Source organism: Antechinus flavipes, chromosome 2 (assembly GCF_016432865.1).
Source record: "Antechinus flavipes isolate AdamAnt ecotype Samford, QLD, Australia chromosome 2, AdamAnt_v2, whole genome shotgun sequence".
NCBI classification, from domain to species: Eukaryota; Metazoa; Chordata; class Mammalia; order Dasyuromorphia; family Dasyuridae; genus Antechinus; species Antechinus flavipes.
Window position 1 is genome coordinate 352,883,714 of NC_067399.1, and position 19,115 is coordinate 352,902,828.

A 19,115-nucleotide genomic window follows, 5' to 3' on the forward strand; every position below is an offset into this window, starting at 1 on the left:
AGTACAGTAAATAATTTAGCGATAGGCATACTAAAAGTGTATTCATTCACCAAGTGATAGAGCAGGCAAATTCCTAGAGAAGATTTTAAACCAGTTACAGAAAGAAATAAACAGCAAAACTATTCTGGTGGGGGACCTCAACCTTCCCCTCTTAGAATCAGACATATCTAGCTACAAAATAATGATAAAGAAACTAGGAAGGTTAATAGGATCCTAGAAAACCTGTATATGATAGACTTCTAAAAAATTGAATAGGGATAAAAAGGAATATCCTTTTTTTTCTTGGGAATACATAACACACAAAAACTGACCATGTATTATTAGGGTATAAAAACCTCACAATCAAATGCAGAAAGCAGAAATAGTAAATGCTTCCATTTCAGCCCACAATGCAATGACAACTATATTCAATAGAGGGCCATGAAAAGAGAGACTAAAAGCCAATTGGAAGTTGAATAATCTAATTCTAAAGAATGAGTGGGTCAAATAAATCACAGAAATAATCTGTAATTTCATCCAAGAAAATAACAATAATGAGACAACATACCAAAACCTATGAGATGCAGCCAAAACAGTTCTTAGGGGAAATTTTATATCTCTACATAGCTACATAAATAAAATAGAGAAAGAGGAGATCATGAATTAGGCCTACCTAAAAAAAATTAGAAAAAGAACAAATTTAAAACCCTCAATTAAAATTTTTGAAATCCACAGGAAAAATTAATTAAAATATAAATTTAAAAAATTATTGAAGTAATAAAACTAAATGTTGGTTTTATGAAAAAAACAAAATAGATAAACTTTTGGTTAATTTGATCAAAAAAAGAAAGAAAAAAACCAAATCACCAGCATCAAAAAGGAAAGCGGTGAACCAATAAAAAAAATTAAAGCAATAATTTTGAGCTATTTTGACCAACTCTATGGCAGCAAATCTGACAATCTAACTGAAATGGATGAATATTTACAAAAATATAAATTGCCCAGATTAACAGAAGAGGAAATAAATTACTTAAATTGTCTCATTTTAGAAAAAGAAATTGAACAAGTGATTAATGAACTCCCTAAGAAAAAATTTCCAGGGCCAGATGAATTCACAAGTGAATTCTATAAAACATTTAAAGAAAAATTAATTCCAATAATGTGTTAACTATTTGGAAAAATATTAAAGGAGTACTACCAATTTCCTTCTGACACAAATATGGCACTAATACTTAAACCAGGAAGGGCCAAAACAGAAAGAAAATTATAAACCAATTTCCTTAATGAATATTGATGCAAAAATTTTAAATAAAACATTAGCAAATAGATTACAGCAACTTATCAACAGGATAATACACTATGATCATGTGAGATGTATAGCAGGAATGCAGGGCTGGTTCCATATTAGGAAATCTATTACCATAATTGACCGTATCAATAACAAAACCAATAGAAATCATATGATAATCTCAATAGATGCAGAAACAACTTTTGACAAAATACAGCACACAGGGAGGAGCCAAGATGGCAAAGAGGAGACACATCTTTTTCTGAGCTCTCCTCATAAACCTCATACTAACATCAAATCCAGGCTCTCAACTGGTTTTGGAGTGACAAAATCCACAAATATTGGGAGTGTAATAATTTAACAGCAGAAGATAATTTCAAAGATCTCCAGAAAAGGTCTGTTTCAATCAGACATGGAGGGAGGTGGGCCAAGTGCAAGCAGACTGAGCACAGACTTCGAGTGCAAGCAGAGCACAGTCCTAGGACCGTATGGGTTCCATGCCCTAGAAAATCTATTGGGAGGAATCTACAGCAATGTTGACTACTCTGTCCTGGTTGCAAGCCAGTAAATCAGCAGACTAATTATGACATCCAACACAAATACAAAAGACAAATAGTAAACATCAGAGTGCCAAAATTTCACAGGACCTGGCCATGCCTGCCCAGTAGCCAAAGTCAATCAGTACTGACCTAGTGCAGCCACTGCCACTTGTAGAGGAAACTAGGATGATCTCCCCCTTGCCCTAAAAGCAGCCCTCATTTTTTTTTAAAAAATGAGAAAAAGAGTAAAAAGAACTCTGACCATAGATAGTTTTTAGGTGAAAGAGAAGAACAAATTTCAAACCCTGAGATCATCTCCAGAAGAAGCTCTAAAGGGTGATATAAACTAGAGCCCATCTCACAAAGCTTTCTTGGAAGAAATTAAAAGGGGTCTTAAAAGAGAGCTAGAAGGAACATGGAGAAAGGAAAGGAGAACTTTTCAAGTGGATTTCGAAAAGGAAACCCAGAAATTATCTGAAGAAAAGTTCTTACAAAATAGATTTAGTGAAATGGGAAAACCATATAATTCCTTACAAAATAGATTTGACAAAATGGAAAAAGAAAAAACACCCTGAAAAATAGAATTTGTGAAAAGGGCGGGGGGGGGAATCCATAGAACAAAACAACTCATTTAAAAATTCTATTAGCTAAATACAAAAAGGACTAAAAATGTAACTGAATAAAATAATTCACAAAAAATTAGAACTCAACAAATGGAAATGACTCAATGAGACATCAAGAATCAGTCAAGCAAAATCAAAAAAAAAAAAAAAGGAAAAGAAAGAAAAAAACCAAATCACCAGCATCAAAAAGGAAAGCGGTGAACCAATAAAAAAAATTAAAGCAATAATTTTGAGCTATTTTGACCAACTCTATGGCAGCAAATCTGACAATCTAACTGAAATGGATGAATATTTACAAAAATATAAATTGCCCAGATTAACAGAAGAGGAAATAAATTACTTAAATTGTCTCATTTTAGAAAAAGAAATTGAACAAGTGATTAATGAACTCCCTAAGAAAAAATTTCCAGGGCCAGATGAATTCACAAGTGAATTCTATAAAACATTTAAAGAAAAATTAATTCCAATAATGTGTTAACTATTTGGAAAAATATTAAAGGAGTACTACCAATTTCCTTCTGACACAAATATGGCACTAATACTTAAACCAGGAAGGGCCAAAACAGAAAGAAAATTATAAACCAATTTCCTTAATGAATATTGATGCAAAAATTTTAAATAAAACATTAGCAAATAGATTACAGCAACTTATCAACAGGATAATACACTATGATCATGTGAGATGTATAGCAGGAATGCAGGGCTGGTTCCATATTAGGAAATCTATTACCATAATTGACCGTATCAATAACAAAACCAATAGAAATCATATGATAATCTCAATAGATGCAGAAACAACTTTTGACAAAATACAGCACACAGGGAGGAGCCAAGATGGCAAAGAGGAGACACATCTTTTTCTGAGCTCTCCTCATAAACCTCATACTAACATCAAATCCAGGCTCTCAACTGGTTTTGGAGTGACAAAATCCACAAATATTGGGAGTGTAATAATTTAACAGCAGAAGATAATTTCAAAGATCTCCAGAAAAGGTCTGTTTCAATCAGACATGGAGGGAGGTGGGCCAAGTGCAAGCAGACTGAGCACAGACTTCGAGTGCAAGCAGAGCACAGTCCTAGGACCGTATGGGTTCCATGCCCTAGAAAATCTATTGGGAGGAATCTACAGCAATGTTGACTACTCTGTCCTGGTTGCAAGCCAGTAAATCAGCAGACTAATTATGACATCCAACACAAATACAAAAGACAAATAGTAAACATCAGAGTGCCAAAATTTCACAGGACCTGGCCATGCCTGCCCAGTAGCCAAAGTCAATCAGTACTGACCTAGTGCAGCCACTGCCACTTGTAGAGGAAACTAGGATGATCTCCCCCTTGCCCTAAAAGCAGCCCTCATTTTTTTTTAAAAAATGAGAAAAAGAGTAAAAAGAACTCTGACCATAGATAGTTTTTAGGTGAAAGAGAAGAACAAATTTCAAACCCTGAGATCATCTCCAGAAGAAGCTCTAAAGGGTGATATAAACTAGAGCCCATCTCACAAAGCTTTCTTGGAAGAAATTAAAAGGGGTCTTAAAAGAGAGCTAGAAGGAACATGGAGAAAGGAAAGGAGAACTTTTCAAGTGGATTTCGAAAAGGAAACCCAGAAATTATCTGAAGAAAAGTTCTTACAAAATAGATTTAGTGAAATGGGAAAACCATATAATTCCTTACAAAATAGATTTGACAAAATGGAAAAAGAAAAAACACCCTGAAAAATAGAATTTGTGAAAAGGGCGGGGGGGGGAATCCATAGAACAAAACAACTCATTTAAAAATTCTATTAGCTAAATACAAAAAGGACTAAAAATGTAACTGAATAAAATAATTCACAAAAAATTAGAACTCAACAAATGGAAATGACTCAATGAGACATCAAGAATCAGTCAAGCAAAATCAAAAAAAAAAAAAAAAAGGAAAAGAAAGAAAGAAAAGAAAAGCAAATATAAAATACATACTTGGAAAAATAACTGACCTGGAAAATAGAATTAGGAGGGACAATCTAAGGATTATTTGACTTCCTGAAAACCATGATCAAAAAAAAAGCCTAGACATTATCTTTCAGGAAATCATCAAAGAAAACTTCCCTGTTGTTTTAGAATCAGAAATTAAAATAGTTTGAAAGAATTCACAAAACACCTGAAAGAGACCCCCAATGAAAATTCCAAGAAATATGATTGTTAAATTTCAGAACTAGCAGCCCAAAGAAAAAACTATGACAAGCAGCCAGAAAGAAACTATTCAAATACCAAGGAGCCACACTCAGGATTACCCAGGATCTAGCAGCTTCCATTGTAAAAGATCAAAGGGCCTGGAATTTGATATTCTGAAAGGTAAAGGAATTTGGAATGCAACCAGAAATAAGTTTATTTCTAGTTAAATTGAGCATTTTCTTTCTGGGAAGAAGATGGACTTTCAATGATAAACTCAGCATAAACCTACATCTCACATCCCATACCAAAATAAGGTCAAAATGGATACATGATTTGGGCATAAAGGATCATACCATAATCAAATTAGGAGAACAAGGGATAATTTACCTATCAGATCTTTGGGGAAGGGAGGAATTTATGACCAAAGAAGAACTAAAGAACATTACAAAAGGCAAAAATGGATGACTTTGATCACAATAAATTAAACTTTTTTGCACTAACAAAACCAACAGAAACAAGATTAAAAAACTGAGAAAACATCTTTACAGATAGTGTTTCTGCTAAATGTCTCATTTCTAGAATCTATAAAGAACTGTGTCAAATTTTTAAGAATGCAAGTCATTGCCCAATTGATAAATGGTTAAAGGATATGAATAGACAATTTTCAGATGAAGAAATTAAAACCATTAATAGTTATTTGAAAAAATGCTCTAAATCACTGTTGATTAGAGAAATGCAAATTAAAACAACTCTGAAGTACCACCTCACACCTCTCAGATTGCCTAAGATGACAGGAAAAGATAATGATAAGTGTTGAAGGGGAAACGGGGACACCGATGCATTGTTGGTGAAGTTGTGAAATAATCTAACCAATCTGGAGAGCAAATAATCTGGAATTATGTCAGAAGGGCTATAAAACTTTGACTCTGCAGTGCCATTATTGGACCTGTATCCCAAGAAAATCATAAAGGAGGGAAAAGGACCTGTCTGTGTAAAAATCTTTGTAGCAACTCTTTTTGTAATAGTAAAGAATTGGAAAAGGAGTGGATGCCCATCAATTGGAGAATGGCTGAACAAGTTCTGGTATATGAAGGTAATATAATATTATTATTCTATAAAAAATGATGAACAAGATGATTATAGAAAAGCCTGCAAAGATTTACATGAACTGATGCTAAGCTATGCTAAATATGTGAGGATTATCTGTGAAAGACTTGGTTCTTCTCAATAACTCAGTGATCCAAAGCAATCCCAATAGACTTTGAATAGGAAATGTCATCTGCATCCAGAAAAATAATAATGGACACAAAATATAAATCAACTCATGTTATGTTCACTTCTTTTTTCTGTTTTTTTTATCTCTCCCATGATTTTTCCCCTTTGCTCTGATTTTTCTCTGCTAACATAATTCATAAAGCAATGTGTTTTAAAAGTAAATAAACTTACTACAATAAAAAATAGCTACCCACAACTCTAACATTATATAATCTCTTTCATGGAGTATGTTTACTGTTGGAATCTTTACAAACTGCTAAGTCATTAGAGTTGATAGATTATTGATCTAATCTTACAAGAAGATGTTTTGGGCCAGAACCTGAAACAAGGTACTAAGTAGAACTAATTGAGACAATGCTTATGTTTACACCTTTACTCATTGGAATTCACAAGTATGGGAGATTCACAAAGTTAACTATGTAACTTTGTGAATTCACACATCCCTTGAAGCTCTTAGGGCCAGAGAGCACTATGGAAGAAAACCCATAATCTGCCCCCCACCATATTCTTCCCCACCCAAGAGAATTTTCAGTGTTTTCTTTGGATAGCTGTGGTGTTCTTTTTCTTCTTTAAAATATATAATATAGATAGTTCTCTCTGGGAGAAAGCAAGTTTCTCAGGGAGGTTTTCTGGAGGCAGTCCAGATCAATAATTACCCTAAATGCAGCCAGGTGATAAAAGTTCAGATCTTTTATTGCCTCCAATATAGCCCAGTTAGCTTAGAGGCCTATCTCTCTGCTTGGTTCCAAGAGCTCCCTCTAAATGTCTCCAAATCCAAAGGTTTGTCCTTCAGTCCTCCAGCCAACCAAGTGGAAAATGGAATGAATCTCTCTTGCCTCGGAGAGAGGGCTTATGATTACTTTTTCATGCAGTACAAGGAAAGAGCTGTATGTCTGATATGCCAGAATATAGTGTCTGTGTTCAAAGAATATAATTTCCATGGACACTATGAAATCAACATAAAGATAAATATGATTGTTTGGTTGGATAAGTGAGAAAAGATAAAATATTAAAACTGAAAAATACATTGACAACTCAGCAAAATACTTTTGTGAAGCAGAAACAGCTAAATATTTCATCACTGCGAGCAAGTTTTCAAGTTGCCAAGCTAATAGCATGCACTGGCAGACCATTCGTGGAGGGAGAATTTGTTAAAGAATGCCTTCTTTCTGTTGCCAAAGAGATGTATCCAGAGAAGGCCAATTTATTTAGTACAGTGAGTCTTTCAGGACCTACAATTACATGGAGGATTGAAGATATGGGAGACAATCTGCATCAGCATTTGCGAAACTCCATAAAAAAAATTTCATATTTTTCCTTGGCACTCGACGAAAGCAATGATGTTCGTGATTCTGCACAACTTCTAATTTTTATTTGTGGGATGAATGATTATTTTGAAGTCATAGAAGAGCTTGCTGCACTGCAAAGCATCAAAGGAACAACTACAGGAGAGGATATCTATGAAAAGGTTTGTCAAACTATTAATGGTTTGGAGCTGGACTGGGCTAACCTAGCCAGCGTGACAACTGATGGTGCTCCTAGCATGGTGGGGTCTAAGAAAGGAATAATTGCTCACATGAGCCAAGAAATGGACAACCATAACCATACTCATCCAATAGCCATACACTGCCTCATCCACCAACAAGCGCTGTGTAGTAAATCACTGAAGTGGGACTCTGTTATGAAAATTGTGGTATCTTGTGTTAACTTCATTAGAGCTAATGCATTAAATCACAGACAATTTCATGAATTTCTATCTGAGCTAAATGTTGAGTATGAAGATGTTCTATATCACACAGAAGTCCATTGGTTGAGTTGAGGGAGAGTTTTGAAACATTTCTATGACTTACTTCCACAGATTACAACTTTTCTGCTTTCAAAAAACAAAGAAGTACCAGAGCTCAATGATGCAGAATGGAAATGGCACCTTGCCTTTCTGACAGATGTAACAGAGCTATTCAACAATTTCAATATGCAACTTCAAGGAAAGGGGAAGATCATCTGTGATATGCAATCACATGTCAAAGCATTTGAAGTAAAATTAGGCCTCCTCATCAAACAAGTGAAGGAGGAAAACTTCTGCCATCTTCCCACAACTCAAAAATCTGTTAGCAGAAAAAACGCTGACTGCTTTCCCAAACAAAACATGCGTGGATTCACTGGAAAAATTGCAAAAGGAGTTCCAATTTAGATTTAAAGAGCTTCATCTCCATGAACAGGACATACAGCTTTTCTGTAACCCATTTTCTATTGACATTGAAAATGTGGATACAATTTACCAAATGGAACTGGCTGAACTGCAGAATTGTGACTCTCTGAAAGACGCATTCAAGTCAAGCAGCCTTCATAATTTCTATGCATCTCTCCCCTCTGAGACATATCCTCATCTCAGGAACCATGCATTCAAAATGGCAACATTTTTGGTAGCACTTATGTCTGTGAACAGACTTTTTCTAGAATAAAACATTTGAAATCTCCAACCAGATCAAGACTAATGGATGCACACTTGCATCATTTGTTACGACTAGCAGTGACAAATATGGAACCAGACGTTGACCATCTCATTAGCCAAAAGCAGGCCCATAGTTCCCATTGAAATACTGGTAATATTGTTGATTTAACTTTACTTCATTTTAAATATTGTATTTGTTCCCATTTTCTTTCTTCACTTCAAAATAAGATATATGGAGCATGCATAAGAATTTGTTCATAGTTTTTCTTTTTACTATAGTCTGGTCCTCCAACAGTCTGAGGGACAGTGAACTGGCCCTCTATTTAAAAAGTTTGAGGATCCCTGCTTTATGAAGACCAGATTGCAGCTCCAAGATGGCAGAGTGAAGCCAGGAAGCTGCTTGAACTCTCTCAGTTGCCCTCAAAAACCATATAAAAACCAACCTCTGAAAACATTCTGATGGAATAAAACCACTCTCCAGTTCAAGATAGATTGAAAAGACTTTAAGAAATGTAAGTCTTATTAGATCGAAAGGGGTGTTTAGCCCAGCTCAGACAGAGTCTGGGAAAGCCAGTGAGAGGTTTTAAACATAGCAGATAAGCAACTAAAAAAACAAGGAAATACAAAAAGAAAAGGAAAGAAAATCAGCAAGAAATAGAAAAGAACCTTAACCATAGAAAGCTACTATGATGACAGAGCAGACCAAAATACCAACTCAGACAAGGAGAAAATGTCTAGAGAGAAAAATCTCAAGGAGTGATATGATTTGGTCTCAGGCCCAAAGAGGCTTTTTGGAAATGCTCATAAAAGACTATAAAAAACAAATAAAAAAGGTAGAAGAAAAAATGAGAAAAGAAAAAAGAGGTATACAAGAGAGAATCAATAGCTTGGGAAAGGAAGGCAATTCCTTAAAAAAATATAATTGACCAAATGCAAAAAAAAAAATCCATTTAAGAAAATAACATTTTCAAAAGTAGAATTAATCAAATGGAGAAAGAAATACAAAAGCTAACTTAAGAAAATCATGCATTAAAAAGTAGAACAGAACAAATGGAAGCTAATAACTCTATGAGATAATAAGAATCAGTCAAAATAATTAAAAAGAATGAAAACATGGAAGAAAATATAAAATATTTCATTGGAAAAATAGCAACTTGGAAAATAGATCCAGGAGAGACAATTTAAAAATTATTGGTCTACCTGAAGGTCATGACCAAAAAAGAGCCTTAATAGCATTCTTCAAGAGATCACTAAGGAAAACTGCACCAATATTCTAGAAAGAAAGGGGGAAATACTCATTGAAAGAATACATCAATTATTTTCAGAAAGAGATTTCCCCCCCTCCCCCGCCCCCACACACACACAAAACCACCAGGAAACGTTACTGCAGAACTCCAGAACTACAATCTCAAGAAAAAAATTTTGCAAGCTGCCAGACAAAAACAATTCAAGTATCAAGGAGCAACAGTCAAGATTACCCAGATCTGGCATCTTCTATAATAAAAGATCATTGGGCCTGGAATACCATATTATGGGTTACAAGCAAGAATTAACTATCCAATGAGACTCAGCATCATCTTTCAGGGGAGGTGATAGACCTTCAAGAGATTTTCAATCATTCCCATTGAAAAAACAAAATGAAACAGAAAATTTAATCTACAAATACAGGACTTGAGAAGTATAGAAAAGTAAATAGGAGAAAATAATATGTATATTATTTAAAAGTTCAATTGTTTACGTCCCTAGATGGGAAAACAATTAGCTGTGAGAACTGACCAATTCTCAAGGGGCAGACAGAGAGAGGCATTACATGGAAGGAGGGTGTGGTTGTGAATGGATTCTGATGTGATGATATCAAAGAAAAAGACATTAAGGGGTGGAAAAAGAGAAAAAGCCAGGTATAATGGGACAAATTGGAACACAAGAAGAAGCACAAAAGACCTATTACAATATAGGGGGAAAAAAGAGGGTAATAAGCATTGTCTGAAGCTTGATAACATCAGTTTTTATTCTAAGAGGGAAGAACTTAATCATTAAGTTGAATATAGAAATTTATCTAACCATATAAAGAAGTAAGAAAAGAAAGAGGAAAGAAAAAGAAGAATCAATAGAAGGAAGTGTAAGAAACATCAGGGGAAAGATAAGAGAAGGGAGGGAAGGGGTGAAAGAAGATAAGGTAGTGGGTGAGAGTGGGTTAAAAAAAAAACACTGCTAAGGACAGAGTGGAAAAAGAACAAAAATATACACAAAGGAGAAAATAGGTTGGGGAAAATACAGAGCTGTTCATCATTATTGTGAATGTGAATGGGATGAACTTTCCCATAAAAGAAAGATGAATAGCAGAGTGGATTAAAAACAGAATTCTATAATGTGTTTACAAGAAACACATTTGACACAAACTGGCACATAAAGAGTAAAGGTAAAAGGTTGGAATATAATTTATTATGCTTCAGCTGAAATTAAAAAAAAAAAGCTGGGGCAACCATTATGATCTCAGATAAAGCAAAAGTGAAAATAGATCCTATTAAGAGATAGGAAGGAAAGCACATCTTGATAAAGGATATCATAAACAATGAAGTCATAACAATAATAAATGTATGTACACCAAGTGGTTGTGTAGCCAAATTCCTAGAGAAGATTTTGTCAATTATAGAAAGAAATAGATCACAAAATTATACAAGTGGGGGATCTCAACCTTCTCCTCTCAGAATCAGACCAATATAACCATTAAATAAACAAGAAAGAAACTAGGAAGGCTAATAGAATCCTAGAAAACCTAGATGTGAATGGACTCTGGAGAAAATTCTAAGGATAGAACAGAAGATACCTTTTTCTTGGCTACACATGGCACCTATACAAAAACTGACCATGTAACAGGGCACAAAAAACCTCACAATCAAATGCAGAAAGACAGACCATAATGTAACAAAAATTATATTCAATAAAGAACCAGGGAAAGATAGGCTAAAAACAATTGGAAATTAAATAATCTAATTCTAAAGAATGAATGGGTCAAACAACAAATCACAGAAACAATCCCTAATTTCATCCAAGAGAATGACAAAAATGAGACAACATATCAAAACCTATAAGATGCAGCCAAAGCAGTTCTTAGGGGAAAATTTTTATCTCTAAATAATGAATTCATAAATAAAATAGAGAAAGAGGAGATCAATGAATGGAGCATTCAATTAAAAAGGCTAGAAAAAGAATAAATTTTAAAACTTCAATTAAATACCAAATTAGAAATTCTGAAACTCAAAGGAGAGATTAATAAAATTGAAACTAAGAAAACTATTAAACTAATTAATAAAACTGAGAGTTGGTTTTATGAAAAAATCAACAAAATAGATAAACCATTGGTTAAAGGAAAGAAAAACACCAAATTATCAGGCAAAAATGAAAAGGATGGACTTACGGCAATGAAAAAGAAATTAAAACAATAATTAGGAATTATTTTGCCCAACTGTATGGCAGCGAATCTAACTATCTAAATGAAATGGATGAATATTTACAAAAATATAAATTGCCCAGATTAACAGAAGAGAAAATAAATTACTTAAATTGTTCCATTAAAAAAAATTAAATTTAACAAGCTATCAATGAACTCCCTAAGAAAAAATCTCCAGGGCCAGATGGATTCACAAGTGAATTCTACCAAATATTTAAAGGACAATTAATTCCAATAATATGTAAATTATTTGGAAAAATAAATAAAGAAGGAAATTTCTTCTATGACACAAATGTGGTACTGATACCTAAACCAGGAAGAGCTAAAATAGAGAAAGAAAATTACAGACCAATTTCCCTAATGAATATAGATGCAAAAATGTTAGATAAAATATTAACAAGGAGATTATAAAAACTTCTCATTGCATTGGAATACATTACAACCCAGTGGGATTTATACCAGGAATTGCAGGACTGGTTCAATATCAGGAAAATTATTACCATAACTGACCATATCCAAAACAAAACCAACAGAAATCATATGATAATCTCAATAGATATAGAAAAAGCTTTTAACAAAATACAGGATCTATTCCTATTAAAAACATTAATGAGCATAGGGGAAAAGGGAGTTTTCCTTGAAATAATAAGCCATATCTATCTGAAACCAACAGCAAATATTTGTAATAGAGGGAAGTATTCCGAATAAGATCAAAGATGAAACAAAGATGCTCCTTATCACCAATATTATTATATATTTTACTAGAAATGCTGACTTTAGCAATAAGAAAATAGAAAAAAATCAAAGGAATTAGAATAGGCAATAAGGAGATACAACTAACACCCTTTGCAGATGATTTGATGGCATATTTAGAGAATCTTAGAAAATCATGGAAAAACCTACTGCAAACAATTCACAGCTTTAGCAAAATTGCAGGATATAAAATAAATCCACACAAATCATCAGTATTTATATATATTACTGATAAAGTCCAACAGCAAGACATAGAAAAAGAAATTCCATTTAAAATTAATATAGATAAAATAAAATATTTGGGTGTCAAGCTACCAAGTTTCAAACCTAGGAATTGTATGAACACAAATGCAAAATTCTTCTCACACAATTAAAGTCAAATTTAAACAATTGGAAAAATATCAATTGCTAATATCATAAAAATGATAATTCTGCCTCAATTGGTCTATGTGTTCAGTGCCATAACAACCAAACTGCTAAAAATTACTTTATAGAGCTAGAAAAAATAATAACCAAATTCATCTGGAAGAACAAAAGGTCAAGAATAGCAAGGGAATTAATGAAAAAAATTACAAAGTATTCTGGCCTATTAGTACCAGACCTAAAACTCTATTATAAAGCAACAGTAATCAAAACCATTGCCAAATAGCTAAGAAATAGAGTGGTGGATCAGTGGAATAGGTAAGATACACACAGCATAATAATCAATGACTAGAATAATGTGATATTTGATAAACCCCCAAATTCCAACTTCTGGAATAAGAACTCACTACTTCACAAAAACACCTAGAAAAAATAATATGTTAGAAACTGGGTATAAATCTACACATTTCACATTCCACACCAAAATAAGATCACAGTGGGTTCATGATTTGGGTATAAAGGGGGATACCATAAGGATATTAGAAGAACAAGGGATAATTTAACTTATCAGATCTCTGAGGAAGGGAGGAATTTATGACCAAAGAAGAACTAGAGAACATCGTGAAAGGCAAAATGTACAACTTTGATTGCATTAAATTACAAAGTCTTTACACAAACAAAATCAACAGAAATAAGACTAAAGGGGGAGTAGAAAGGTGGGAAAAAAATCTTTAAAACCAGTGTTTCTGATAAAGGTCTCATTTCTAAAATCTATAAAGAACTATGTCAAATTTATAAGAATACAAGTCATTCCTCAGCTGATAAATGATTAAAGGATATGAACAGATAATTTTCAGAAGAAATTAAAATTATCTATAGTCATATGAAAAACGTGCTCTAAATCACTTTTGATTAGAAGAAATGCAAATTAAAACAACTTTGATGTACCACCTCACACCTCTCAAATTGGCTAAGATGACAGGAAAAGATAATGATAAATGTTGGACAGGATGTGGGAAAACTAGACCATCCACCAATAAATGCATTGTTGGTGGAGTTGTGAAATGATTCAAGTATTCTGGAAAGCAATCTGGAACAATGCCCAAGGGGCTATCAAAATGTGATCCAGCAGTTCCATTACTGGGTCTGTATCTCAAGGAAATCATAAAGGAGAGGAAAGGATCCACATGTGCAAAAATGTTTGTAGCAACTCTTTTTGTGGTATTAAAGAACTGGAAAATTAGTAGATACTTACAACTTGGAAATGACTGAATAAATTGTGGTATATGAAAGTAATAGAATATTATTATTCTATAAGAGAAAAGATGAATAATCTGATTATAAAATGGCCTGCAAAGATTTACATGAACTGATGCTGAGAGAAATAAGCAGAATCAGGGATACATTGTACACAGTAACAGTAAGTTTATGTGATGATCAACTATGAAAGACCTAGTTCTTCTTAGTGGCTCAGTGATCCAATAGAATTCCAATAAACTTTGTATAGGAAACATCATTTGCATTCAGAAAAATAACTATGGAGATTGAGTGTGGATCAGAACATACTATGTTCACTTCTTTTTTCTGTGTTTTTTTTTCCTTCCTCATGGTTTTTCCCTTTTGTTCTGATTTTTCTCTTTCAACATGATTCATAAAGAAATGTGTATTTTAAAAAGTTAATATACATGTATAGCCAGGAAAAAGACCAGTTGAATACCAGAAAAGTAAGTGACCAGATGTCTCCTTTCATTATACTACCTTGGAAATATCAAAATCCTGAAAATCCCAGCATTTTGGAAACAGCAGCACAAAAATGACAAAAACTTGGGACAGGTGATCAGAAACCAACTTTAAACATAAAATTCAATGTCAAGAAATAGCCTAGAAAAATGAATAAGCAACAACAACAGAACAGAATTTTTCCGTACAAAGATACAATAAAGATGCAGGGACGATTAGGACATAAACTTAGAAAACAACAATGTGAAAAGTTATTTTAAAAAACAAAACTTTTTAAAAGACAATAATTAGACTCAATCCCAACAAGAATTCCTGGAAGAGTTAAAGGGATTGAAATGGTAGGGGGGAAAATGCAAAAGAAAATGAGAATGATGCAAGAAAATTATGGAACTAGAAATAATAAATTGATTTTTTAAAGAGATTTTAAAAATTCACTGAAGAAAAGAACTCTTAAAAGTTAGAATTGGCCAAACAGAAAAAGACATACAAAATCTCACTAAAGAAAATTAGAATTGGACAAGCAAAAGAAAAATGATTCCAAGAAACATCAAGAAATGATAAAACAAAATTCAAAAAATTAAAAAGTAGAAGAAAATGTGAAATATCTCATTAAAAAAACAACCTCAAAAATTTAAAAATTATTGTATTATCCGAAATCCATGATAAAACAAAAAGTCTAGACATCACATTTCAAGAAGTTATCAAGAAAAACTGCCCTGATATCTTACAAATAAAGAATAAGATAAAGATGGAAAGAATCCACAAATCACTTCCTGAAAAAGATTCCAAAATGCAAACTCCCATGAACATTATAACCAAATCCCAGAGTTCCCAGGTCAGAGAGAAAATATTTCAAGCAGTCAGAAGGAAACAATTCAAATATGCAGCCATAGTCAGGATCACACAAGATTTAGCAATTTCTATATTAAAGGAGTAGAGGACTTGAAATATGATGTTCTGAAAGGCAAAGAAGCTAGGATTTCAACCAAGAATAATCTAGCAAAATGATGAAAGGGTATTTTCAGAATATGATATTACCTATATTTCAGAATATGGTATGACCTATATTAACTGATACAAAGTGAAATGAAAAGAATTGGGAGGTTATTTGAATAGAAATAGCAATATTGAAATGATCAATTGTGAAAAATTTGGCTATTCTGATCAATTCAATGATCTAGAACAATTCCAAACAAAGAACTTATGATGAAGAATGCTATCCAACTCCAGAGAGAAAAGTAATGAACTCTGAGTGGAAACTAATGTATAATTTTTTCACTTTTTTTTGCTTTTATGTTTTTCTTTTTTAATTTTAGTTATCTTGCTTTTTTAAGTATGGCTAATATAAAATATGCTTTGTATGATTTCACACATGTAATTGATATCATATTGCTTGCATTCTCAGTGGGTAGGGAAAAGGATAGAAAAGAAAAAGAAAAATGTAAAATTCAAATTTTAAAAAGAATAATTAAAATAAATAAAGAATAAATTTGAAAAGAACACCTCATAATACACTTTTTTTTTTTTGGTGAGGCAGAGTTAAGTGACTTGCCCAAGGTTACACCACAGTAAGTGTCAAAAGTCTGAAGTCATATTTGAACTCATGTCCTCCTGACACCAGAGCTGATGCTCTATCTACTGAGCAGCCCCACCACCCCACCACTCCACCCCTCTGCAAATGCACATATTAACAAGTATCATGCTTTCTCACCAATATGCTCAATTTTTCTGGGGACGAGTGGGCACACCCTTATAAGAACCCATCAGGAAAACACATGAAGAAAGAAAATCCATTCACAATTCTGCATTGGCTTTAATGTCATTGATTCAATCAGGTATGTCTCCACCACACAAAACTGCTCTTTCCTTCACTGCTTGACTGTTGATCCTTAGCATTCTTTGTCTGGGCAAATCTTCTATTCTCTATTCAAAAATAACAAGAGTTTGGATTTACAATTATACTCTAAAGGATGTTGAGAAAGTGTTACCTCTTAATATAAGTAGCAATTGCTTTACGCTAGCTCAGCAAATCATCCCTAGGCTCTACAAATCAGATCAGCTAGGCATTCACTCACACAGATAGTTTTGCCCGATATGAATGAAGCTCACAGCAACAGTACTCAAGCTGTTTCAGAAAATCATGCCCCAGTCAGAAAACAAACTTAGCAAGCTTACTAGAATACTGAAGTTATAACAAAACCCCCTGTATTTTTCTTTCTCAACAGGCCCTTAAGAAAAGCTTTGTTCTGTCCAACTCTAGAAAACATTAGAAAGTAGCTTGTTAATGAAGTTCTTAGCCATGGAAGTCGATTCTTTCTCCCATCAATTAAGAATCACTTAGCTGAAGCTTTCTGTTATTGACTGCTTCTGTCACAATTCCAGAAGAGCAGCTTTCAGTCATGTCTCCACTATATCTTTAGTTCATCTCAGGTTCCTATACTGAGCTTTGATCTACCTCAATATTTTAAGTGAGAACTTTTCTAATTCTCAGTTTCTTGTTTTTCACTTAAAGTTTATTATAACTTTTCTACTTTTTCCCTATTAAACTTATAATCCTTTTAAAAATCATATGAGTCTCCAAGTTTTGGAGGGTTTTTTTTGTTTTTTTTTTTTTAGTTTTACCCTCTGAATAATGAAAGGTGATCATTTTACATTGTGCGTAAGTAGAGTTGAGTGTTTAGATTAACATCACATCTTATCCATCTAATCTTTAAACTATATTTCTTTACATACATAAGTATATCAGGATTTTTTAGTCTTTTTATGTATCAAAACATTCCATTATCTCAGATGAGATATATGTAAAGGATTTAGCATAATTTCTGACACATAATATGTACGATATAAATGCTAGTTATTGTCATTCTTTAACAATTGAATGTGTTGTGTACTTTAACAAAAAATATTTTCATTTACACAAAAATATGTTTTCCTGTAGTTTTATCACTAAGTTTTAAGATATAGTTTTATCACTAAACTGTTTCATATCAAAAGAGCCTTAAAGTGACAAAATGCCTTACAATGTAATTATAATACAATTTTAATTGCACTTTAAAAATGCTATAGCATTTCAGAATCCATTGGAATATAAATGAAATTGTTTCTGTACTCCAGTAGATATCTCTTCTCTAGGTATTACTACCAATGAGCAATCTTTCCGAAGATGCTAACAGATCCATCTTGCAAAAGCAAGACATTTTCTAAACCTCTCAGCCTTCAGAAGGTACAAGGAAATAGCAGCAAGAGAGAAAATCTCTTATTCTTATTTTTAAAAGCCTCTATGCGTCAGTATTTATACATATATACACACTCAAGATGGATAGCTATCAATAATATTTCATATTTATGGTGGGAGTGTTTTCATTAATGTTCTTTGTTCTATTATATCACTTAACATTTTCATCTGACCTTACAAAAAGGTATTATTTTTAAACAGAAAGAATCAATACCTTCCTAAATGCTTAATAAAGAACACTTAGATATCTTCTCCAGACAAGCTAGAATTATTGCAGAAAGTTGAGTGTTTATGGAAGGAACACATGCATATGTATCTTGTTCATAATCTCCTGTAAATACACCCCCCATTATTATTATATTATATAGATCAATGGAGCATATAGAATATCCATTAGTTGGCCTTCACATTTCCTTTGTGATTGGCCTTTTTTTCCCTATTAATATATTTCTCTGATAAAATCCTGTATTCTGCTTTAATTTATAAATATTTATAATGTGTTGCACCTATGTATTTCTACTACACTATAATGTCCGAGCTAGCTTTCTAGAGGTCCTCCGCAAGGGTCTTGGTCTCAGTAGGATAGACACTACGAGAATAGACAAGAATAGAGTCCAAAGTCTTTATTGTCCCCTTCACAGTCTGTGTCTGTCATAGTCTGACCCAGTCTCCCTCAGCAATCTGCCAGTCTGGCAGCATGACTGCTGTCTGACTCTCCAGTTCTTATTACAATTACATCATTAGAACATACTGAATATGTGTGAACTACAGAACTATTACATCACCATGCTAAGTACTAAGTATATGTAAACTAGATAACCATTGTCTCATCAATTCCTCTGAGTTAACACCTTGTTTCAAGTAAACTTCTTTCAAATATTATTTCTCCAGAGTTCTGCCTCTCTATACCACACACCTCTCTTATGAGTAATCCTCTTGAATCCTTTAGAATCCTCAGTATTACATGATTCTGTGCCATACAATGACACTGAAAGAACACTAGTATTTTAAAGAATTTATTTTGCAAAGAAACTTCAGATTATTAAAAGAACTATGCAGTATTCCAAAAGCAATCTAGCTTATTCTCCTCCCATTCATTCTGCACCCAGTTCACTATCCATTTGCAGTATCTGTCCAAGATGTGTGTATATGTCTGTGTACATACACAAACCTTAGACATTTGCATACAGATGTACATACATGTAAACATGTGGATTTGATAAATGAGCTCCATATATTGACCATGCAACTATATTTATAATAATCA